Here is a 26159-nt window from a genome sequence, read left to right as displayed (position 1 = left end):
TCCCTCCCTGTGACGTCTACACTCACACCTCCATTCACCTCACCATCAGCCAGTGTTTCCATCACCAGCACACCCTCCACTCCAGTCCGCACACGTGCAGTCACCACCCCCACTGCCATTTACACGTCCCCTGTGTCCTCTCCCACTGTGTCTGTCACCCCCTCTTCCACACCACACAAACGCAGCCACCCACCCACCCAACAGCCATCCACCTCACGACAGCCTATCCCTCCTGCACCTGCACCCAAAGACAGCAAACGTGACTCACCTACAACCACATCCTCTCCCTCCACTCCCATTCCCACTGTACCTACCACTCTCCATTGTCCCAAGAAGCTCTTCCTCGCCACTACTAACTTCTTTCCTGACCCTGAGCCCCCCCCTCCTTCTCGTCGGGGTAAGAAGAGCACCTCAGCCACCACCAGCCCTGCAGCCCCCTTGACAAGGGTGCAGGGGTATTGGAGCCCGCCAGCCCGCATGTCTGGATCTTCGCCCAGCAGCAAGGGGACAGCCAGCCCACCCCCTGGGAAGAGGAGCGGAAGGGGCGCCGCAGGATCCCGCCTTCTACATCCCCCCCGGACACCACCCAGAGACAGTCACCAGCCACAGCTCCAAAGGGAGGGAAGGGCCACAGGCCCACGACTAAGGAGGGCAAGGGCAGCAAGTCGGAGAGGTCAGGCAGCAGGCCTGCTGCCCAGGAGGAGCCCACAACCCCCATAGCCGCTGCCCCGGGAGGAACCGGCACAGCTGCCCCGGGAGAGCCCACCACCCCCATAGCCGCTGCCCAGGGAGGACCCAGCCCAGCTGGCCAGGAGGGCCCCACCACCCACAGCCCAGGTGGGCAGTGAAGGAGCACCATCCCCGCTGCCCAGGAGGGCACCACCAGGCAATTAGCAGTTGGCCATAGACCGTCCGCCGTCTCAAGAACCGCTGAACTGGGCCCCGCCGTCTCAAGAACTGCTGAACTGGGCCCTTCAAGGCAAGAACCGCTGAACTGGGCCCCGCCGTCTCAAGAACCGCTGAACTGGGCCCCGCCGTCTCAAGCACCGCTGAACTGGGCCCTTCAGGGCAAGAACCGCTGAACTGGGCCCCGCCGTCTCAAGAACCGCTGAACTGGGCCCCGCCGTCTCAAGAGCCGCTGAACTGGGCCCCGCCGTCTCAAGCACCGCTGAACTGGGCCCTTCAGGGCAAGAACCGCTGAACTGGGCCCCGCCGTCTCAAGAACCGCTGAACTGGGCCCCGCCGTCTCAAGAACCGCTGAACTGGGCCCCGCCGTCTCAAGAACCGCTGAACTGGGCCCCGCCGTCTCAAGCACCGCTGAACTGGGCCCTTCAGGGCAAGAACCGCTGAACTGGGCCCCGCCGTCTCAAGAACCGCTGAACTGGGCCCCGCCGTCTCAAGCACCGCTCCGCTGGGCCCCGCCGTCTCAAGAACCGCTTAACTGGGCCCCGCCGTCTCAAGCACTGCTCCGCTGGGCCCCGCCGTCTCAAGAACCGCTGAACTGGGCCCCGCCGTCTCAAGTACCGCTGAACTGGGCCCCGCCGTCTCAAGAACCGCTGAACTGGGCCCCGCCGTCTCAAGCACCGCTGAACTGGGCCCTTCAGGGCAAGAACCGCTGAACTGGGCCCCGCCGTCTCAAGAACCGCTGAACTGGGCCCCGCCGTCTCAAGAACCGCTGAACTGGGCCCCGCCGTCTCAAGCACCGCTGAACTGGGCCCTTCAGGGCAAGAACCGCTGAACTGGGCCCCGCCGTCTCAAGAACCGCTGAACTGGGCCCCGCCGTCTCAAGAACCGCTGAACTGGGCCCCGCCGTCTCAAGCACCGCTGAACTGGGCCCTTCAGGGCAAGAACCGCTGAACTGGGCCCCGCCGTCTCAAGAACCGCTGAACTGGGCCCCGCCGTCTCAAGCACCGCTCCGCTGGGCCCCGCCGTCTCAAGAACCGCTTAACTGGGCCCCGCCGTCTCAAGCACCACTCCGCTGGGCCCCGCCGTCTCAAGAACCGCTGAACTGGGCCCCGCCGTCTCAAGAACTGCTGAACTGGGCCCCGCCGTCTCAAGAACCGCTGAACTGGGCCCCGCCGTCTCAAGCACCGCTGAACTGGGCCCTTCAGGGCAAGAACCGCTGAACTGGGCCCCGCCGTCTCAAGAACCGCTGAACTGGGCCCCGCCGTCTCAAGCACCGCTCCGCTGGGCCCCGCCGTCTCAGGAACTGCTGAACTGGGCCCTTCAAGGCAAGAACCGCTGGCCCTTTGGCAGACGTGGCAGGGCAGGATCTATCTCGGGCAGGGCTGCAGGATGTCCTCTGGCCAACTTGCCTCCTCCAGTGGCAGTGGGGTCTGTTATGGACTGTATGGACTGTGGCTTTGCTCTCCCCAGGATGGCCCAGTGGGCAGGCCACCCACTGTATGGACTGTTTGGACTGTGCCTTTGCTCTCCCCAGGATGGCCCAGTGGGCAGGCCACCCACTGTATGGACTGTTTGGACTGTGGCTTTGCTCTCCCCAGGATGGCCCAGTGGGCAGGCCACCCACTGTATGGACTGTTTGGACTGTGGCTTTGCTCTCCCCAGGATGGCCCAGTGGTCAGGCCACCCACTGTATGGACTGTTTGGACTGTGGCTTTGCTCTCCCCAGGATGGCCCAGTGGGCAGGCCACCCACTGTATGGACTGTTTGGACTGTGGCTTTGCTCTCCCCAGGATGGCCCAGTGGGCAGGCCACCCACTGTATGGACTGTTTGGACTGTGGCTTTGCTCTCCCCAGGATGGCCCAGTGGGCAGGCCACCCACTGTATGGACTGTTTGGACTGTGGCTTTGCTCTCCCCAGGATGGCCCAGTGGGCAGGCCACCCACTGTATGGACTGTTTGGACTGTGGCTTTGCTCTCCCAAGGATGGCCCAGTGGTCAGGCCACCCACTGTATGGACTGTTTGGACTGTGGCTTTGCTCTCCCCAGGATGGCCCAGTGGGCAGGCCACCCACTGTATGGACTGTATGGACTGTATGGACTGTGGCTTTGCTCTCCCCAGGATGGCCCAGTGGTCATGGAGTCCCCTCGTGGATCTGGCGTCGTGTACTCAAGTGGCTGAGGTGCCCCCCCTTCCCTTCCCCCTGAGGTGCCTGTCCTATTTTCTTTCTGATGCCCCTGCAGTGTTCTCTCCTTGGAGTTCTTGTCGTGGGACTGGGCCTTGCCCCTATGCACAGGACCCCTGTGATCCACGGACAGTGGTTGGACTACATTTAGTAGCTGTATATATTTTGTACATAGTTTATTTATTTATTTGGATTACTGGTGTCCATATTTCAATATATCTGCCCGTTTATGATCTCTTCTTTTGGTCTTTGCATTATTTCGGAGGGGGGTGGTTTGTGGGTTGTGACAGTGATCTGTGGGAATGCATTGATGTGTGTGTTGTAGTGGGTGTGGGTGGGTGGGTGTGTGCCGGTAATCTTTTCCCTCCCCTGTGTCGTAGGTGCAGTACTCACCGATGTCTTCCGCGCCGCCGGGCGTGCTCCTGGTATATGAGCAGGAATAGGAGTGCGGGGATGACCTGCAACTCTGGTTCCATACTGCCGGAATCTCGCGTGGAGTGCGTAGAGGTGAGCGTTTTCCCGTTCGTAGTCTGTTTCCGCCGTGTTCTTATCGGCGGTGCTCCCGCCCCGGAAAAGGTGGCAGATTGGTGGGTCGTAATAGGGTGGGCGGTACATTGTCTGCCGCCTGGCTGTTGGCGGGAACCGCCGCGCTGTTTGTTTGTACCGCTGTGGCGGCCGGAGTGTTAAGTTGGCGGGCTGTGTTGGCGGTTCCCGCCAGGGTCAGAATTGCATATTTTAGACCGCCGGCCTGTTGGCTGCTTGGCCGCCGCTTTATCACCGACCGCCAGGGTCAGAATGAGGGCCTGAGTCTCTTCCTACAACTAATTGTAACTGTTGTCCAAACCTTACCGGCTTACTAGCAGTACCTCACCAGAAACACAATAGTAAAAGGTGATTTGTAGCACTCGCTTACGCATGGACTCAAATAAGATCTCTCAGGGCTGTCGTGGTTAAACGGGAATTACCCTTTTCTCACAGATTTAGTATGTCTCATACAAACAAAGGCAAAAACACAGATGCAGTGTAGTTAAAATAGTTTTTATTCAACATAACTGCAATTTGCGATAAGTTGCATGAACTGCAATAATTAGGATAATGAATATACCAAGCAGTAATATTGTAAAGAGGAGAGTCATTGTTATAAAGACCCCCACCATTATGCAATGTATAACAGAGATATATGTATATGAATGAAAAATTGAATAAGCCCTAATACCCTAAATAGAGTAAGTCTAACCTCCTATCTAGAAAAGGAGAGCTGGGTTCGTTAAACCTAATCTGCCAAAGCCGTGTCCATGAGAGGAGCCCCCAACCCTCGTTACCTTGGAATGAGGTCTCTATCTCAGTCTCCGCAGGGACACGAAGACTGGGTCAGCGTCAAGATGACTGCAGCATCGGTATCAGCGATGGTGGCGATGCCCTCTGGTCGGAATCCCTCTGATTATCTGTCTAAAAGTGTGTTGTATTTATACAGATCTACAAGGTCCCTTTACTTAAGTGTTATTCATAACAATAGATAACATGCATGCTTGGGACGGCAATTAATATCAACAATTCCCTCGAAAGTATAGAGAGGGAAAATCCCTAAGTGTGAATGCCTACTGTATGTTTGTCTTTCGCACTTGATTTTGACGCCTTGGCGCAGTGACACTGATAATGGAACTCATAATAAGTGGCCTAACTATAAACAAGGCCGCCATCTTTAACAGAAATAAATAATTAAATGGAGCAAGCTAAGTAGGTTAAAAGTCACTGGGTGACGGGGGCACGAGTTTACAAGCCTATGGCTAAGCTAACTCCTGTTACCCTAATAAAATAAACTAGGATTCACTACAGCTTTGCCTTTGCTGGCTTCAGCCGCTAAAAAGTTGATAATATAAATCAAATCTGCTGAAAAGGATCAATGTGTTTTCCCAAGCACCAGCTGTGCCAAATAGACCAGGCTGACGTGTAAGCCTTTTTTGTGCCTGGGGCCCAGGATCGTGAGATGTATTGGGAAGCTTCTGTCGAAATGCACGGGAGAGATTGAGGTTGCCCGAGAGTTTCCATGCCGAAGGAGTTAGTAAATTGTCCAGGATGAGAGGATGAGATTGACCTAGCGGGTCTAGAAGCAGTTCGGGGAAGGAAGGAATTAAAATTGGGAAATCTATAGAAAGTTCTAGAAGAGCCAGGAACCACGTTTGTGATTGCCAAAAGGGAGCTATGAGAATTAAAGAGGCTTGTTGACGCCTGATATGGGCCAGCAACCTGCTGATCATAAGGAAAGGGGGAAAGGCGTAATTGAGGGCAAGGGACCAGTCCTGTAAAAAGGCATCTGATGCCAAGGCTAATGGATCTGGACGCCAGCTGTAGAATCGGGAAAGTTGAGCATTGAGGAGAGATGCTAAAAGATCGATTTGTAGGGGACCACATTTGTTGTAAATGATCTGGAAAATTGAAGTGTGGAGTTTCCAATCGCTTGCATCTCGGAGATGACGAGAATGCCAATCCGCTACCGAATTCTGAGAGCCGGGAAGGTACTCTGCATGAACCGAAATGTGGTTTGAAAGGCAAAATTCCCAAAAACCCTTGGCTAGTTCCGCCAGAGATTTGGATCTTGTGCCGCCGAGGTGATTTATATAACGGACAGCAGAGATGTTGTCCATTCTGAGAAGAATGGCACAGCGAACCCTGTTTTTTGCACGGCTTTTGATCGCAAAGGAGCCGGCAAGCATCTCTAAACAATTGATATGCATTTTGGACTCCTCTGATGACCATGTGCCTCCAGTCGAGATTGGTCCACACCGGGCCCCCCAGGCGGTTCGGCTTGCATCTGATTTTAATACTAGATCTTGGGCTGATGCAAAGATAGTCCTTCCATTCCAGGCTTCTAAATGGTCTATCCACCATTGAAGTTCTGTGCAAGAATCGACGTCTAAAGGAATTATATCTGCGTATGAGAGCCCGTTCCTTAAGTGGCAAATTTTTAACCTTTGAAGGGCTCTGTAGTGAAGAGGGCCCGGACAAATGGCTTCAATTGAGGAGGAAAGTAGGCCCACAATTCGCGCTAACGTTCTGAGAGAGATCTGAGAACTGCGTAGGACTTGAAGGATCTCCGACTTTATGGTCTTGATTTTTGCGGAGGGAAGAAAAAGAGTGGCAGAAATTGAGTTTATTTGGAAGCCTAAAAATTCTATAATTTGTGAAGGGGTTAGTATAGATTTTTCTTTGTTTATGATAAAACCTAAATCTGAAAGGAGTGAGCACGTGATGGATAGATGAAACAGTAGGGATTGTGGAGACTGGTTCATTAATAGGATATCGTCGAGGTATATAGTCAATCTGATGCCTTGAGCTCGGAGAAAAGCTACCACTGGTTTCATGAGTTTGGTGAAGCACCACGGGGCGGAAGAAAGACCGAAGGGTAGAGAGGTAAAATGATAATATTGGTCTGACCATTGAAATTGGAGGAATTTCCTGAAATGAGGGTGGATTGGAACTACTAGATATGCATCTTGAAGATCCAATCGAACCATCCAATCATGTTGAAGAAGAGAATCTCTGAGATGGAGGATAGTTTCCATCTTGAAATGGTGATAGACTACAAAATGGTTGAAACCTTTGAGGTTTATCATTTTCTTGTTTTTCTTTAGGACCAGGAAAATTGAGCTGGTAAAACCTGTTGGATCGGGAATGGTAGGAGCAATGGCTTGTTTTTGTAACAGGGATTGTACTTCTGATGTAATGAGAGATGCCATGTCTGAGGAAAAACGTGGAAGGGAGGGTAACCGAGTCTGAACAGGGGTTGCATAAAGTTCCATGGAATAGCCTTGAACTGTGTAAAGGACCCAAGGATCTGCCGTGATCTCTGACCATTTTGGAAGGAAAAAACGGAGACGGCCTCCCACAGGTATAAAAGAAGGTATAAGACTTACTTGGTTGAGAAGAGGACCTTGTGTTCCTGAAGCGCCTGGAGCGGAACCCTCTTGCTCTTTGGGGGTAAAATTCCGGCCTATACTCTTGGTATGACGCGTTGTGGTATCCTCTGGAACCTTGATAGTAGTATGGACGGCCGGCAAAGCGGTTCCTTCCTCTGCTAGCCCTTGCAAAAACCAGCTGGGCAAACATCTTTTTCATTGATTGTTGCGCTTTGTCCAGTGATGTGAAAGTCGCAACATATTTGCTTAAGTCTTTGATAAAAGACTCTCCAAATAGAGCACCGTCGGTGTGAGTGTTAGGCTGGATAGACGCCAGGTTGATCAGTTTAGGGTCGAGTTTCAGAAGTAAACCCTTGCGTCTCTCGTGTGTAAGGGAAGAGTTTGCATTGCCTAAAAGGCAAAAAGCCCGTTGGACCCACAGGGTAAGCTCTTCAGGATCTATAAAAGAGCTGTCAATTCTAGCTGCCTCCGCAATCTCAAAGATGCGAGTTAGCAGACCCAAAATATCAAGCAGTTTGTCCTGGCAAGAGGACCACGCCTTGTCCACCCCTTTGCGTGGGTCCTTGCCTAATTTTATGAAAAAAGTCAAAAGGGATTGGTCAATAGAGGGAGTAACTGAGAGATTACGGGAAAGGGAGGGGCGTGGACATTCTGATTTTAGTTTAGCTCTGGTTTGTTTATCTAAGGGACAATTGATTTTAGTTGAGACATATTGTGCGACATGATCTGCAGGAACCCATTCGGTAGAATTGGGGTGAATTATATTGGAAGGGTCAAACATTGGGAAACCCTCAGGGTCTAAAATATTAGAGGTTTGAAGGGAAGAGGATTTGGCTTTTTTGGAGGGAGGAGGAGAAGGAGAAACATCATCACCATTAGAGGACACGTTGGAATCAGAGTCCAAGTCAGAGAGATCGTCATCGGTGTCTGGTATGGACGATATTATCAAGGGAGCAATAACGTTCTTTTGCTTGAGTTTGTGTTTTAAACCAGGTTTTAAAGTTGGTTTCCCAATGTCCAAATGTTTATACTCCTTGGAGGGAGCCTTTTGAGGAGCTGCGTCCTCTGCCACATGTGAGAGAGTCTCACCTTTCTTTTGCGCCAATCTTTTTGATTTTTGGGGATTTTTAGAAGGGGAAAGGCGCTGACTGCATTCCCCCGCAGTCTGGCCCGAAATGGACCTAGATATCATATCTGAAAAAAAAAGTTCTAGGTTTTGGGAAATTTTTTGCATAGAGGATGAAACAGCCTGTTGTACAGAGGTTTTTATAAAAGCAGATAATTCTTGTCTAATGTCCTCAACCTCATTTGAATGGGAGTTGTCAGAATCCATTATTGAAATAGGAAAGGCTGGAGAGTGAGGGGTTAACAGAACCAGGAAGGGAAAGAAGCTAGCAAACTCCGCCTGTGGGCGTCATCAAACCTGTCAGTCGAGAGAGAAGGCAAGAGCAGGAATGACCACAGCCTCGGGTTTTCGACCAGTAGGAGAAAATAGAGGAAACACAGGACAAAGCTTTTCTTCAGCGTAAAGAGCAAGCGCTTGATTCAACGAGCGCAGGAGAGTGAGCGTAATGAAAATAGCTGGAATTCCTCAAGCGCGGTGAAGCGAACTGCCGCCTGAGGGAGTATTGTATCCAAATAGTAGAATTAATTGATCTGTTGTTCCAAGATTGCTATGATCCAAAGTCCAAGTCCAGATTTCTCTAATCAAAGTTGGACCCAGATTTACTGACTCTCTGGGACAAAGAACTAACCTCTAGTTCATTAAAACTTATGGATATTCTTATCACTAATTCTGAAAGGAAGGTTTCTAAATTACAAAAAGAAATTGCCACACTCGAGATAGAAATTAAGGAGCTTAACCTTCCCGAGGCTACAGAGAAAAATTACAAAATCCTAGAGGAGATTCTCTCCTCATTTCAACAAGAAATTACTCAGCGAAAGGCAAGAAAATTAAGAAGGGATGAAAGGGATTACGAATCAGGAAGAGTATTTACTTTTGCTCGAAAATATGATCATTTGGTACAATCGAATCTCACTAGGCAAGTATCACAGTCTTCTATTAACTCAGGTTCCACATCCATTAGTGCTCAGATTTCCAGTGACAGTGACATTGAAGGTGGTGGGGGAAGTGTACCACAAAGTAAACAGCCTGGTAGTAGTGGTTTTTTACAAGAACTTATGAGAATAAAGCAAAGCAATTGCGATCTGAACATGAAGAAGCAATATTCAGGAGGACCAGAAGGGGTAGACGAGGGGGGAAACATAAGGGAAAAAACAGGCATGAAAACAAGATCCTGGGACAAGAGGGTATAAACCAAAGCACAACTGACTCTATAAATGTTGTTAACCTATCTAGTTTGACTCTCACATCTGATTTGAGGACATTGTTGGAAAAGGGCCTTAATTTTTGCCCCACTGATCGAGGAGATGTACATAAGTTGAAAATAGATTTATTTAAATTTGTTCGCAAACTTAAACTGAAGAAACATTTTTCGCTTTATCAATCTGATATACAGAATCAAGACAATGTAATTCAGAGTTTAGATTTAAATTAATTTTCAATTAAAGATATTCAAGACACAGCAACATTACTGTCTATCTCTGAACATGAGGAATTTCCAATTATTTTCTCTCAGGTGGTAAATGATCTTGACATCACACATAATATCAGTATAAGTAGTGGTCTTAAAAGTAAGTCCAAATGGGTTCCTAAGCTTATTGGTAATAATAAGTTAGACATGTTCTTTGATTTAGTGTGTAGAGATTTGGATGAAGCTAAGCCACATTTCTCAGGTTCGAACCTGAGTCATGGTGAAAAAATGGCCCTGAAGGATTTACGACAGAATAAAGAAATTATCATCAGACCAGCGGATAAAGGGGGCAATGTAGTGATAATGAATATAAATGACTATGAGACAGAAATTTCTTCTCAATTACAGGATAAATGTTGTTATGAGAAACTTACATATAACACAATTCCTGGATTGATCAACTGCATACAGAAGAAATTGAAAGATTGGTACGAATCGAAATTACTGGATAAAGATGAATACCAATATTTGTTGAATGCCCGGCCTAGATATCCATGTATTTACACTTTACCGAAAATACATAAAGCATTACCATTCCCCCCAGGAAGACCTATTATTTCGGGGATCTCAGGACCTACAGAAAAAATATCTGAATTTGTAGATGTTTTCCTCCAACCCATGGTCAATAATTTACCATCATTCATTAAGAATACTACACACATCCTGAGTATTCTTAGTGATTTTGAATGGGATACTAACATGACACTTGTCTCCTTAGATGTGGTTGCTTTATACACGTGTATAAAACATGATTTAGGTTTGAAGGCCGTTGAGGCATTTCTTAATAGAAAATCGATCACGTTGTGGCAACACACAAGAATGATACTAGATATGATAGAGTTAATTTTGAATAACAACTTTTTTCTGTTCAAGAGAGACTGGTACAGACAGAAACAAGGTGTGGCAATGGGCTCGAGATTCTCCCCCTCTTACGCGAACCTATTTATGGGTTGGTTTGAGGAGAGGTGGGTCTGGGGCCCAGAGGCCGCCAAGTGGCACTCGGACATATTGTACTGGGGTCGTTATATCGACGATTGTCTTATGATTTGGACAGGATTTAGCCCTGATGAAGTCATTGGGAAACTCCCGGATGAAACACGTGTTGGCTATCAATTTGGATGCGGCTGCTAACATTTAAATAATAAGCTATATCATCCTTTGAAGAATATGATTGAACCTTGATTTGAGAAAATCTGGACTGGCTATCAATTTGGATGCGGCTGCTAAAGTTTAAATAATAAGCTATATCATCTTTTGAAGAATATGATTGAACTTTGATTAGAGAAATCTGGACTTGGAATTTGGATCATAGCAATCTTGGAACAACAGATCAATTAATTCTACTATTTGGATTTGGACAGTGATACTGTAATTGGGGATTATGTTGGGAATAATCCTATTAATTTTCAGAAATATATGACAAAACATTACCTATGTATACTGACTTATGAGTACTATTATTTTTCATGTTATAATGAGTGCCTCTTGTACTTTATATTTGCAATAGTGCTTTTAACATCTATGAAGACCTTTTGGGTGTGGTCTTTCAAGAGTGCACCATTTCGAGATTCGACATTCTTCGTTGATATTCACCTCGCTACCCAGAGCGCCTAGTTTTCTCCCAGTACAATACACCCACACGTAGTTAGGGCCACCTGAGGGATTCCAAAAGGTAAACAAAGTGCGCGAGTGGCGCGCGCAGAGAAAATTTGTTAAAAGGAGCGAGCAGAGCGCTGACAGAAATGCGGCAACATGCCGTCTAGCAACATAAGCATAACAACGAACCCAATGCGCTAAAACAGCAGAAACACAACCAAGTCAAACATTAAAACATATTACTAAAAATATATGACATAACTATTAGAAATATATAATTTTTTAGAGAACGAAGGATAAAGGGTACTTAACTTGACTGCGAGCAGAAAGAAAAGAGGGCTGTTCGCATTCAAGTGATGTCACAATACCCTTGTTTACAGCTGATTGGTGTACTCTGTTCTGACTACGTTTTTATTCCCACTGGCTATTGTTACTTTGCCTTCTGGGAATTGTAGTATATTTCTTGACTGCTGCTATTTATTAAAGTAAGAAAAGAAACGCATAATAGGAGCCTCCGGTCTTGCCATAAAATTTGCTCAAGATGCAACAGAACATGAATAGTGACCGTGAGGAGCTGCTCTCACTATCCAAATATGCACTTGCAGTAGGATTTTCCCTCAGCTTACTCCTGGACTTTAGCAATAGGCTCTTGGTGCAAAATGCACTCTTGCATCCAAAATGGACAAAGGGATTCATTTTATGCTAAGAAGATAAAGCTAAATGCAACAGAACATAAACAGTATTACGAACATCAGCTCACACTTGCTGAATGTGCTCTTACTGTTGGACCTTTTCCTCCAAATTACTCTTAATTATGCAAGTGAATATAATCACATCATTATCTGTAATTTGGCATCAAAGAGTAACGTGGGATTACCAAAATTACACCGATTACTATGCATAATTTAATTTTTGCCCAGGCCTAAACACCTCCGGGTTTACTGAGATATGGTGCTGCTGCTCTACTGTCTAGTGCTGCCGGACCATAGGCTGCCTTCTGCCAGTGCACACACCCATGTACCATAATGCAAGGGTGTGTGTGTGATGTCAAGCTTAGGTTTTATACTGGAAGAGTAACCTTCCAGCACAAACGTTTATGCTTCAACAATGTTTAACAGTTTGCAAGTGCGCTACAATGTAAAACTCACATACAAAGTTGGTAAGGTTTGTAGATAATAAATGTCTTCCCCAACTTTATGCCTTCCTGAAGGAGGCATAATTTTTGGATACAAATCCCTTTATACCAAAGTTAATAGATACCGGTTAGAGATAGCGGTTAGCATTAGAATCCTATTTTTGGGTCCATGAAACATCCATGTACCACCCATGGTACGCTTCTTTGGCACAAAGTAGCATATAGTGCCCCTATGTGTTACTTTAGGGCTACTTTCCAACGCAATTTATGATGTGCACTTTGCACCAGGTTTGCCCAACCTCTGTTATGCTAACCAGGCACAGAGTGGTAATAATTCTGCCTCATAAACTCAGGATGTGGAATGTAACACGACTGGGGGCGTCATATTAATAGAATCGTAATGCTAGCCAACTGAACCCTTTTAGCATCATAAGAATAAAGAACAATTGAGAAAAAACAATAATATTCTAAACCTATGCCTTGCAATTTGCATGCAGTGATCTGATGCTAGTGCCTAGCTCAAGGCACTATATTAGAAGGATTGTGACTTATGAACTCCGAATAACAAAAGAACCTCTGTGTGTGACAAAAGCAGTAACATAATCACCTATCCACACAAAACACAAATTTGTAGCCTGCATGGTACATTTTGGTTCTTGCAGCGGAAACGTTAACCCTCTGGACTACTTTATGTTGAGTAATATTTGTGACCAAATAAATCATACATTTTTGCATTAAGTGCATTTGCCACCAGAATCATCATCTGTAGTTATTAGTCCCTCAAAAAAGCAGAGCAGGCAAAGAGCTCTGCAGGATGCTTTATCTTGCTTCATTATGTCAAATTTCGTCCGTCTGAGCCAGGTCCCCGGTGCGGTGGCACCCGCCGCACCGCCCTAAAGCCGACAGTTCAACCTTTTGCTGCCAAATCTATAACTTTGACTTTAACTACAAAAAAAATACGTACAGTCACATCCTCGGGAAAACAGTTGATGCATAGAGGAGCCAGAGAGGTCGCTGCAGCGTGAAAGTATTAGTACACACCAACATCGAGACCTGGAATCAACTGTAGAAGTATTTATCTATATTGGCGTGGAAGGTGCTCCTACATTTGCTGTCAACGATTGATTTGCTGGACTGCTCCCTTTTCCAATCAATATAAAATGAATATATTTATTGCCTGTGTCGCAATTATTTAGCTCAACGCTGTATTCAGCTCCAGTTTATAATACTTCAAAAATGCGAAATAAAATCGAAAAAATAAGAGTTGTTGCATTGGCCGGGAATCGAACCCGGGCCTACCGCGTGGCAGGCGAGAATTCTACCACTGAACCACCAATGCTTCGCATGCTTCCTTCCTGCCTGAACATCCTTGAAAAGTGAACCACAAAACACGAGGTGAGTTTGTCATGTAGTATATCTAAGGTTGATAAGATTAGAACCGCCATACAGAAGCAGTTTAAACAGGTAAACATGGCGAGAACAATCATAGACATCACCTACAACAGACAGCAATGAACTGAACGGTTATAGTACAAACAAAGACTGTTTTCGGCAGAAAGAAGGAGGTCTTCTTACACTGACTATTCAAAATCTCAGCTGTGACATAAACCTAAAACACAAGTAGGTTTAAAGTGAGCACTGGTAGACACCACTTCTGCTAAGGTTCCAATTCCTTCCTTTTGAATAATGTCTACCGCTGCTATCCACACACATTGTTTACATAACAGATTATCTCCCCAAGCTGGTAAAACAAGGATCTAAAAAACTGGCATGACTGCTCAAATAATATCGAAATGTGTATTCCCTATTTCACAAGCACCTCTAACGGTTTCAGAGCGCACTCTATCAACCCTTACCCTCCAGATACTTTTAACGTGTGATTTAAAAATCTCGCCCAACTGCCGTGACATTGCCACCCGCAATGCCGTGACTCGGATTCGAACCGAGGTTGCTGCGGCCACAACGCAGAGTACTAACCACTATACGATCACGGCGAGCTACTTGGGCTGTGGAGCATCTGCTCGCTCGTAGCTCTGATAACCTGTAACAAGTCCTATTGATGTTCTCACTGTTTGTTTCTATCATAGGCTGGAACTACCCATGCCCGCCCCTGGCATGCATTACTCATTCATGCATCCAGGGGTATTATACACAGAACCAGGAAACCATCCCGTTCCTTCCCATCCACCCAACCCTCCTGCCTACTCCTCATCAAGCATTTCATGGACGGGACAGACCGACAGTCACGGGGAGAAGCGCGAGCCTTTTACTAAATCACTCGAGTAGAAAGAGGACAGGAAACAAATGGGTGACTAGAAAGTGAACCTCTAAGAAAGGGATCAGGCTCAGTCCTGGTGCGTGTTGATTCAGACCTGTTTTTGCTGGATGAAGTTCAAGCGCTTATCATTCGGTGTTACATTCCACACTTCATCAGTCTGCTCATGCCGAAGCTAGATGACTCCATTAAATCCATAAAATAACGCCAAAACCAAGAAAGATATATCCATTTGCTTAGGATAAAGCCCAATGTCACCCAAAATATAAGTGCAAATAATGTCTGTGCAGGCACAGGCAGCACTGAAGATGTACATGCCGTTCCGTGACCCAGAAGGTGAAGTTCAAATGACAAATTCTTCATTTTCAAAATATTACTTTATTTCTTAAAGCTTCACGGCGTTCGTTCGTGAAAGCTCTTTCCTCAACTGCATTACAATTCTAAACACTTACAAATAAGGTAGCACTACTTTCTTATTTAAAAATTATTGATTTCTAATTGTGAATTAGGTCTAATTAGGGAAATAAAAAGGATATCTACAGTAACGTGTCATTCAGTGTCGCATTGCTTTAATAGGTGGAAGCCACAGAATTAGAGCCCACAACAAACCAGGCAGGTGGGCGGCAGTGGCGAGCCTATTTACGTGGCCTTGTTTTTGTTGTGTTTATACACCTGGTTGTTTTGGCTCCCACTGGAACCTATCTCATAAATATACACAGAGCAACCTCCTCAAAACAGCATACTTTGCTGTCAGTGTCGTCGCACACTGTTTAGAGATTTATTCTAAATAAATTAACATAATTTGACTCATTCTTCGTGTTTTGTTGGTCCCCCTCTTCCCCAAGCACCTTCTCAGCATCCTACCCTTCTTCTCTTACGTGCCTTGTGACTGTTTTCCTCCATTTCTCACAACTCCACTTCTAGTTTTGACGCCCCCGTGGTTTGGCATCACTAATATTATGTTACTGCAGCATAAATTAGGTAGCTAAAAAATGGCCCATGGTTGAGAATTGGGGCAGTTCAGAACTTGTTAAGACATGCTGTATACGTGTTTTGCAAGGTATGGAGACCTGCATGGATCTGAGCTTGCTACAGACAATGTTTGGTTTAATATCAGGGAAATTAACAATAAAAACTAGTGTACCATACCATGAAACAGGCCCACAAACAGCCAAAATCTGGCCCACACACTGACTTGTCAGACCAGCCTGTGGGTAGTGCCTGATTGCCCTATAGGCCAGTCCAACCCTGGATATGGTGACTAACTAATCATAGCGTCTCTATCTGGATAGTGGTCAAGGTGAATGTCCATTTCCTGTTCCACCAAATAAAGAATCACGCATACCACACTGGATGGCATATTCAAGGAAAGCTCGTTTGCAAGGTGATCTGAAAGGGCTGCCTAGTCAGCAGGACTCATGAGCACCAGCTAGCAGGTCACTCTGAGGAAACCACCTCTGAACAACTGGGCTATTTGCCTTTTCCGCTGAGTAGAGTTCTCACTAGAAAAAGGTCAGTTGTAGCCTAATGCTAAAATACATGAAATATAGTATTATACATATATATGTTTTCTTTCAATACAAGTCTATAGTGCCTAATCAAGTGACAGAAACATCTAACGTTCAGCAAAAGCTTATATAATGAGCAGATCGCCCGAGCTTCTCCTGGGAGAAATGTGAGACGTCCTTGTGGATCATATATCATTCATGGGTACAATTCTGTGTTCATTGTTCTAAAATTCTGCTTCTTATTGGCAACTCTGAAAATGAGGTTATGCTATGCAGTTATGTACAAATGTACTACTCTGAATAAAATGGCTTCCGATAGTAGCAGAATCATGAAACTTAAAGTGCACAACTGAGGCTAAAAGACATTGTAAGTCAATGAGAAACAGCATCTATGTTTCATTTTAAAATACATTGGTACACTTGTGATGTATGGAAAGCAATAACACAAAAGCACATAATATATGATTTTCTCTTCACACCCCACTTGCAGCTGTAGATTCCCTGGAGTGCTTATATGTTCACTCTTGGGAGCAGTGGTTCTCTGTTTGTGTCACACTGGCTTCTGCAAGTTTAAGCAGGACCGTTTGTGCCCTGCAAGACTCATCTCCTACATAAAAGAAATGGACAAGGGAAGGTTCATTTGCTGTCACCTGTGACAATGAGATTAATCCCAGTGTGCATACTTTAGCTATGTTTTTGGCGTGTTATATGTTTTTCAGACCTTGCACTTGTTAAAACTCTCTTGTTTTATTTGTGCTGAAAGAGGTTCAATGTGTGAATTACATTATAGCAATGAAGTCGGCCTCTACTAGTGTGAGCTGTGTATGAGCACTTTATATGTGCTCATTTGTTACATATTATCTTTGTATTTTTTCTTCAGCTTGAATTTATCAAAGTCAGGGAACGGGGTTTCCCATATCCTTGAGGAGGGCTAATGGAACAGCTTGCAGATCTGACCTTGTACGAGTTAAGATCCCGCACATCAGTGTCTTAAGAATTAGCAAAGGCTTTTGTCTTTATACGAGTAGCAAATGTAGGATATGAGGCCCTGATTTAGGAGGGCCTAGAGCCTCTTTGTGCCACATTAGCGTAATTTTTTTACGCTAATGTGGTCCTACGAGGCCAAAATCGCTGTGCCAGACTTACAAAGTTGCTCCACTTTGTAACCCCTTGCGCCACATTATGCCTGCACCAGGCATAATGTATGCTAGGATGGCATTCCTCTGTGGGGGGGGGCAGCAAAAAATTGGTGAAAAGAAATCTAAAATATTTCTTTGCGCTATTTTTTTGGCAATTTTAAACCCCTGCGCAGAGCAGGCGTTAAAAAGGGATACTCCATTGGTTACAATGGGCCCCTATGTATTGTTCAGGATTAGCACAAACAATTTTGGCACTAACCCTGAAAAGTACAGCAATAGCATGAAAAATGTTGACGCTATTGCCCTTTGCCCCGCACAATGGCGCACTGTATTTTAAATACGGCACACACATGGTGGCGTTAGGGGGGCGCTGAGGAGAGCAAGAAAAGTGGTGCTGCTCTGGGTGCAGTGACACTTTTCTTAAATCTGGCCCTGAGTGTGCAGCTGCTCTGTCTTGTTCCGTAAGCCTTAATAGAGGAACAAGCATTGGCAAAGCCAGTAGGTTTCACCTATGCCTAATCTATAGCCTTTGTCAATGTTTCTTTTACCTGTTGTGTAGCAGTTGAGCTTCTATGCAACATGCATGGTTCCAAGCAAATGACAAAGCACTATGAGGTAGCCAGCATTGACTGCTCCATAGTATTTGTTTTCCTTTAAGCCATGTTACACACAAGGTCAACTGCTGTGCAACATCTACAAACAAAATGACACAACCAATAGATTTTGCACAGGCAAAACCTATTGGCTTTGCCAATGTTTGTTTTAAACGGCGAGAGGTTATTCATTTTGGGGAAAGTCAAGTATACTTTTCAGTTTTAGAAGAAGACATTTAAACCTAGACTGCCTTCATACGTTCTTTATCTTGTTTCTTTTCAAGAGATTAAGAGTTGTGCTGCTCCGTTTTTTAGCCTTATCATTCAAAAACTCAGCTACCGATGCACACATAGACAGTGCTTAATTTGAGCCAGTGGTTTCGGTGTGGGCCACCAGCAGTTATTTTTGGGGGCTGGCACTTAGTTTTCTGCATCAGGTATTTACTGCCAGCAAAAGCCATATATGGGAAAGGGGGAGGAAGAGAAAAAAGCGTCACAAAGGGAGAAAGCAGAAAGCTGCAGAAGTGAGCTAAAGGGGCAGGGAGTGGCTGCAAATGGACTAAAGAGGCCTGAGATGGCTTTAGGATTAGGCTGCCTCTGCATTCAGTGGAAGCACATTTAATTGCAGCAGCCGTAAGATTCAAAGAAGAGCATTTTGGCACCTGCACGTTTTTATTTACAAGTTAAACACTGCACAGAGATGTTCTAAGGCCCGGGCAAAGTTGACTCTGGCCCTTGGCCCTAACCTTCTAGGGGGACCCCTGATAGAGCCAGCTCTGTTCTGCAGGGAGTTTTGCCCTGATGACCTTGAGTAATTCTTAATCAGATTGTTTTAAATACTGTTTTATTTGAATTTATTTTTAATGTGGGTGGTGTGTGAGAGTCTATTACAGACATTTTGCAGAGAACTGTGTGTTTATGATTCGTGCAACATCCCTAAAAAAGTTTTTTTTAAATCAAAGCAGGACCTCACATATGAGAAATGGTAATTTGTCACAGAGATTATTTGCAGTAATATTACTGCACTGCTGCAATGTTACAATTTTGAAAGCACATCACTACCCATGGATATTAGTTGTAAACACATTTAGAATTTGGGCAGTTTTGCCTGTGCCTCTCCACATCACTTCACTCTGCTCTGCACCGTTCCATTTTACACCAATCCACGCCACTGCACTCTGCACCGCTCCACTCTACATCACTGCACTCTACACCACTTCATGCTCTAGCTCTCTAATCTACCCTGTACCACTCAACGCAATGACAACTATACTCTTCACCACTCTACTCTACACCAGTGCACTCTACAGCACTCCAGTCTAGACCACACCAATCTACTCTGCACAACTCCAATCCATGCCACTGTACTCTACGCCACTCCGTAACACTGCACTCTGTGCCACTGCACTCTATGCCAATACACTCTTCACTAATGCACTTTACTCGGTAACACTCAACTCTATGTGCCTGCACTCTACTTCAATCCACTGCATGCCACTGTAATCTACTCTGCACTCTATGCCACTGCATTTTCCACCACTTTACCATGCACCATCACACTCTGTACCACTCTACACAACTATGCTCTACCCAGCACCACTCCACTCTACACCATTTCATTTTATTCTGAAAGAATCTACTCTATTCCACTAAACTATACACCACTCTACTCCACTCTGCCCGCTCCATTCTATGCCACCGCACTCTACACCACTCTACTCTCAACCACTGCACTCTAAGCCAATGCACTCTACAGAGCTGCATTCTATGTTGCTGCACTCTACACCACTGCACTCTGCTCTGCATTACTGTATTCAATGCCACTGCTCTCAATACAACTCTACTCCACCTTACACCACTACATTCTGACACTCTACTCTGCAACACTGCACTTTCTACCACTAAACTCCATGCTACTCTACTCTGCACTACTCCAATCCAAGCTGCTCCAATGTATGCCACTGCACTTCATGCCACTGCACTCTAGGGTGTCGTGAGGATCTCTAAGACTAAGGTTGGTCACCTCTGTTTTAGCTTAGTTTTCTAGTTGATATATATTCATATTTTATTCCTTTTAATAAGGCTGCTTTTTAGCAATGGCTTTTACACATTTTTATCAGGTTGCTTTTGTTCTAGGAAAGCAAGGAATGTGCTGCTAGTGTAGCTAGACTTTGCACAACAGATATTCAGTACTTTCTCTCCAAGACTATGGAAGGCGGTACACAATGTGCTAGCTTGTGTTGTCCGTTCAGGAGACAGCTTTTATCACCTAGACAGAGCATTGCATTAGAAGTTTATTTCCAATGTGGTTTGGTTTAATTTATAAACAGTGCTCTGATGCAAGGAGGGCACAGGGCGTCCCGGCCACAACTATCACGGAACGCGCGGTATGTGACTTGCAGCTCAGCTGGTGCTGATCTGCCAGCTTCCTGAGAGGACTGCCATCTACATCACAGGCTGATTCCTGACACTGTTTCCGGGTTTGGGGCGGGGGCTGATCCCTTTGATTGGGACAATCAGACGGTTACAATCACTATGCTGTCAGAGTAGACATAGGGTTAGGTAGGAACCACTAGTAACTCCAGAACCACATACATTATGGTTGGATTGTTCATCTCCTTTACCCTGTTTGTAATGCTGATTACCTTGCTTTGTTTCATTTGCCTAATTATTGCAGCTCACTCTTTATATGCTAGATTGCGACTGTTTCAATACATTTATTAAAAACTTATCTCACATCTTTTTATCTTTCCTTGGTATGCATGAGTAACCATACAGAAGTCGTATGACCTGTTTCCATGGCTTTCCTGGGGGGTTGGAGTACCATGCTCAGGTTATCAGGTTACCATAATAACCTTTTAACCCAAAGGGTTTGAAGGTTTGGATTAGGTACTGTGAGCTAGTCAGGAGTTAGGCCAGCAGTTACTAACTGCATGAACAGACTCAGCCTCCCAAACTTTACTGTTCTGCCACCCTAAACATGCAGTCCTATTACCAATAAGGAACTGCACAACAACGGCACTATACTCCAGTCTTCACCACTCTATCCTACTCTACTCTGCATCATTCTATGCTACTGCATTTTATGCCACTTAAATCTACTCTGCACTCTACGCCACTGCACTTTATGCCACTCTACTCTACTTTGCGTCACTGCCTTCTGCTTCACTCAAATCTATGTCATTTTATGCCATGCGACTGCACTCTACGCCACTCTACTCTATGCCACTCTACTCTATGCCTTTATACCCTACTCCACTCTGTGCATCTCTCCCTGCTCCACTCCATGCTGCATCACTCCACTCTTCATCCCTTCACTGCACTCTGCACCACTGCACTGTACTATGCACCACTCTATTCTATGCCACTGCATTCTACAATGTTGCATTTTATGCCACTAAATTCAATGCCACTGTAATCAGTGCCACTGCACTCTACGCAATTATACTCTGCAACACTATGCCAATGCTCTCTACACTAGTCCAATCTATGCTATGCCCCTCCAGTGTATGCCACTCTACACAACTCCAATACACAACACTCTCTGACACTCCACTTACAACACTTTACTCCACTCTTCAACTTTCCACTCTACAACACTCCACACCACTTTCCTCTACGCCACTAACTTTTAGCTATGCTGAACAGCAGCTAGGCTGGTGTACAACATGGCTAAAAAGCATTGGCAAAGTCAATAGGTCTTGCATAGGTGAGACTTAGTAGCTTTGCCAATGCTTGTTTTGCAAACTTTCCAATCTTTACCACAGCTAAAACAACAGCAACCTCTCTGCCAGTGCTCAGCAATAAAGTAACAAGACACCAACAAAAACATGTCTCTTTTATTGCTAGGAAACATGTGTCTATAAAAAAAAAGTATGCACATGCTCAGGATAGCCCAATAATATGCATACTTATAAAAGCAGAATATGCAAACTGATGCCCTTGAAACAGAACAGAAGTGAGCAAACTAATGGGCAATGCTCTTCCACCAACAATAAGTCAAGACAATAATTTTTACCTCGCTGAGGAATAATTGTCATCTTAGACCATATCTTTGTGTAGGAGAGAGCTGAATCCTCCCCACACACCCATATTCTCTCTCTCTTTCTATCACAGATGGCAAAGTCCTCCACAGTAGCGAGAACGTTTGAAAACGAAGACATAATTCCCATCCCAGTTCATAAAAAATGTAGTTACATAACCCTCTCCCCATGTGCCCGTCACAGAGAGATCCCAGCGTGACTTTGTAGATCTGAGACCAGTAGGAATCCCTGCTTTCTGTCCTATCTCAGTGATGAGACATGAGAAAAAACAGGAAATTTATATTTATTGTACCCATAAGGTGTGTGGAGTTTTGGTTTGTACCTCTTGCTCTTTGTCACATAATGAGGTGAAGATCACCTAAAAGGTTACGACTGGAATGAGGAGGTGGAACTTATGGACAATCATTTTTTTGTATACCATCTTCCCTATTGTTTCCCTGTTTCAGTCACCACACTAGGAAACACTGATATCCTGAAGTGTTCCATTTACAAGACAAAGATTGTGTCTGTTGTCGGATTACCTCTTTGTAGCTACAACATTTAACAAGCTGAGTAGTGATAATGACAATGGGCCTGATTATGAGTTTGGCGGACTGCCAGACCACCGCAGCAGTGGTCAGGAGAATGTCGCCAAGCCAGTAGCATCCCGACCGCCGCATTATGACACTCCTGCGGGGCTGGTGGTGTGTCAGCAGCGCAGTCCAGGTGGTTTCATGGCCAGAGCCTAAAGTCAATGCCAGCTACACTGCTGCACTTCAAGCAAGTCTGGTGCACTTTGCACTTTTTCCATGCACCATGTCATGCATGGCAAACAGTGTGCACATCGACATTGCCGGCATCAGGGGGAACAACATGGGCCTTCGGGCCCTTTTGTGAAGCCCTTTAACAGCATTTCCGCCGATCTTTTCATGGGAGTGTCCTCGAAAATGTCTGCGGAAAGGCTGGTCCTAATACACATGGCAGTGCCAATGCCAGCACTGCTAACATAGACTACTGCTGCCCCTACAGCCGCTGTCACGGTAGCTCCAGTGTTGGTGGTGGTGGTGGTAGTCTTGTGGCAGTCCGACCTCAAAGATCATAATTGGGCGGTCAGACTGCCAAAGAAGGTATGGCGGTCCCAAGACCACTGAACTCGTAATCAGCCACAATGTCTTTACTGAATCAGAGAGTGGAGAGGGCAGTGTTTCAAGAAGGTAAGAGGGAAAGAGAGAGAGGGACCTTAATACTCAAATGTAAATAAAATCTGAGAGACAGAAAAAAACAACCATACAGAAAGTGGGCATGCCAAGGAAGAGAGTGAGACATAACCCTTGGCATAAACTGAGAAAGGAATGATGTTATCTAACAGCGGTGGTCAGTGTGGCAGAGCAAATGGAAGAGCCAGTCCCCCTCTTACACCTCCCCCAACCTCCTTTCAACCTGCTAGCTTCATATGTGTGGCACATGCCACAGGAATACGTGGCATGAGATAGCTAAAGGGTGAGGAGGGGTGGGTTTAAATGTTAGATCTATCTAGGGTACTAGGCAGAGTTGGCTTTAGCATTGCTGGTGGCCAGTACGACAGTCTTTGTTGGGGACCCCACATGACCTCCTTCATCACAGATTCCCTCACTACAACCCTGCAAAAATGTCCTTCATCACTCCTTAGTCCCTTTCTCACATGTATCTATTGTATAGCTCTGCTCGTCCCAATGTATGGCATTAGAGCACTTTATATCACAAACATGAAATGAGCTATACAAGTGTATAAATCAATGTATAGGAAAGGTTACTTAAAACAATGAGGAATACAAGGTGTGGGAGTCACATGTCATCCATGCTGGTAGACATTATGGGGGTCATTACAACATTGGCGGTAAATGCCGCCTACCGCCGTGCAGAAGACCGCCAACACACCGCCACGGCCGCGGAATTCTGCCACAGCTATTATGACCCACAGCTCGGAATCAACCAAAATTTAGACACCCACACAAGTCAGCCACACCAAAGATCAGTGATAAACTGGCGAAAACAAAACCTCCACCATCATGCCAACAGGAATACGCCCCCACTATCACGACCCACGAATCCACGCAGCAGTCTTTCAACCGCAGTATTCCATTGGCGGTACACACCGCTGCGCTCAAAATACACACACATTTACAAAACACTACCACATTGGACAATTCCAAATACACACACCTGATACACATACACACACCACTCCCACACATGCAGTACAATCTAAAACACACACCCACATCACCCACAAACCCTTACGACCACAATTGTGACTGAAGGCCAGAGAGAGACACCACCTTCTACAAACTAGCATCCACAGGCATTCAACACCATCACTCAACAACATCCATGCAAAAAACACCACACACCCCTAAATATCACCCCACACATCACAACACACACCACCCCACACATCACCCACACCACCCCATGGCACCGCAAAGACAACCCAGGTTCTCTGAGGAGGAGCTCAGGATCATGATGGAGGAAATCATCCGGGTAGAGCCACAGCTATTCGGATCACAGGTGCAGCACACCACCATAGCTAGGAAGATGGAGCTACGGCGCAGAATCGTCGACAGGGTCAACGCAGTGGTACAGCACCCAAGAACACGGGATGACATCAGGAAGAGGTGGAACGACCTACGGGGGAAGATGCGTTCCGTGGTCTCAAGACACTACATCGCAGTACAGAGGACTGGCGACAGACCCCCATCTCCTCCCCCACAACTAACAACATGGGAGGAGCAGATCTTGGCTATACTGCATCCTGAGGGTCTCGCAGGAGTAGCAGGAGGAATTGGCTCTGGTAAGGCAAATCTTTCACTACTTCATCCCCCACCCTACCTTCATGCTATCACATACCCCCACCCTCGCCCTCACCCCCATCACTAAAACTCCTCACATATGTCCCACTATCACAACCCACCCATCCCAACACCAAGCCCTGCATGCAACACCAATGCATGGCCACTGCACATATCACACACACCCCTAACCAATTATCACACAAGGTCCCACACAAGAATGCAAGCACTGGGGTACAGGGTCACCCACCCATTGCACACCATGGCACACACAGATGCAATAATCACGCCTTTACACCCCTGCAGGACCCCTACCGAACATCACTGGACAGGAGGCTCCAGACATGTCCACTCCACCCACCGAAGAGGCCCACAATGATGACAGCAGCTCTGTCCAACTGGATCTAGATGACCAGCCCGTCCCATCTGGGACCTTGGGACAGTCGGTTCCCCTCAAACTGGCACAAGCTACAACAGAGCCTCCCCCGCTGGAAACACCAGCACAGCACCCACCCAGCGGGCCCAGACCTCTGTCCCCAGGACACGTCAAGCAGCAGTGTGTCCACCACTACAGGGAACCCACTCTAACCCACCACCCCAACAACACCAGGGACCTGGGGGCAGTGGTAGTGGGCACACGGTTCAGGGGACAGAGGCCCAGGAACACAGGGGAACTGGGAGGGCTGCTGTGCGACGGGGGAGGACAGGCCCAGGGAACCCACTCTCCACGAGGCCCTCTCCAACATCATGGGAGCCTACCACCATTCCCAGGAGACAATGGCAACAGTACTGGACAAGTTTCAGGAGACCCAGCGGCTGCAGGAGGAACAGTATTTGGGGTTCAGGGAGGAACTCAAATCCATCAACACCACCCTGGGCACCATTATAGGGGTGCTGAAGGGCCTCGTCAACACCAGGAGGGACACTGTGCCCCAACCAGAGGCCCCTGACACTAGCCTCGATGATGAACTGCCCACCACCTCTGCCGTCGCTAGTGGACAGGGGGCACCGCCACAGGACCACGACACCAGCACCCCACCCCCTGCAGATGGAGAACCACCCCGCAAGCGGTCCCTGAGATCCAGGACAAAGACAGAGAACAATGCCAAGACCCCCGCCAAGAAATGAGCCCACCCTGATTGTCATCCTTCTGTCCCACTTTGTCACCCTGTCCATCCTTAAACTGCCCCTACTCCACTTCCCATGCCCCTTTGGCCAATGCACCCATGAGACTAATAGACTGGACTCTGCCATGGACATTCCTCCACCATCACCCCTGACCATTTTACAACACCCTTCAATATTTAGCATTGAAATAAACAGCCTTAAAGCACAAAACAATCTGGAGTCAGTCTGTGCTTTCGAAAATGTGTATTTGCAATAAATGTGTAAAAATGCTATATCCATTGTATTTTCAACATACCTATGACACATAGCTCTAGTCCATGCGGAAACAAAGCAGA

At 46.3% G+C, this 26159-nt stretch overlaps 1 long non-coding RNA gene and 1 other non-coding gene across 2 annotated transcripts in view; one reads left to right on the top strand and one right to left on the bottom strand.

The window, feature by feature from the left end:
* Positions 1 to 13691: 13691 nt before the first annotated feature.
* The window catches only part of LOC138267327 (uncharacterized), a 50375-nt gene continuing 37907 nt past the window's right edge, over positions 13692 to 26159 (top strand). The window contains exon 1 of the long non-coding RNA XR_011199778.1: positions 13692 to 13726. This is a non-coding gene — a long non-coding RNA (uncharacterized lncRNA). The remainder of the gene's footprint in view (positions 13727 to 26159) is intronic.
* On the bottom strand, positions 14254 to 14325 carry TRNAH-GUG (transfer RNA histidin (anticodon GUG)). The gene has a single exon. It is a non-coding gene; the product is annotated as a tRNA-His (tRNA).

The sequence above is a fragment of the Pleurodeles waltl genome, chromosome 12 (genome assembly GCF_031143425.1).
Source record: "Pleurodeles waltl isolate 20211129_DDA chromosome 12, aPleWal1.hap1.20221129, whole genome shotgun sequence".
Taxonomy (NCBI): Eukaryota; Metazoa; Chordata; class Amphibia; order Caudata; family Salamandridae; genus Pleurodeles; species Pleurodeles waltl.
Note: the sequence above shows the minus strand (reverse complement) of the source record. Positions and strands in the feature narration are given on the sequence as shown.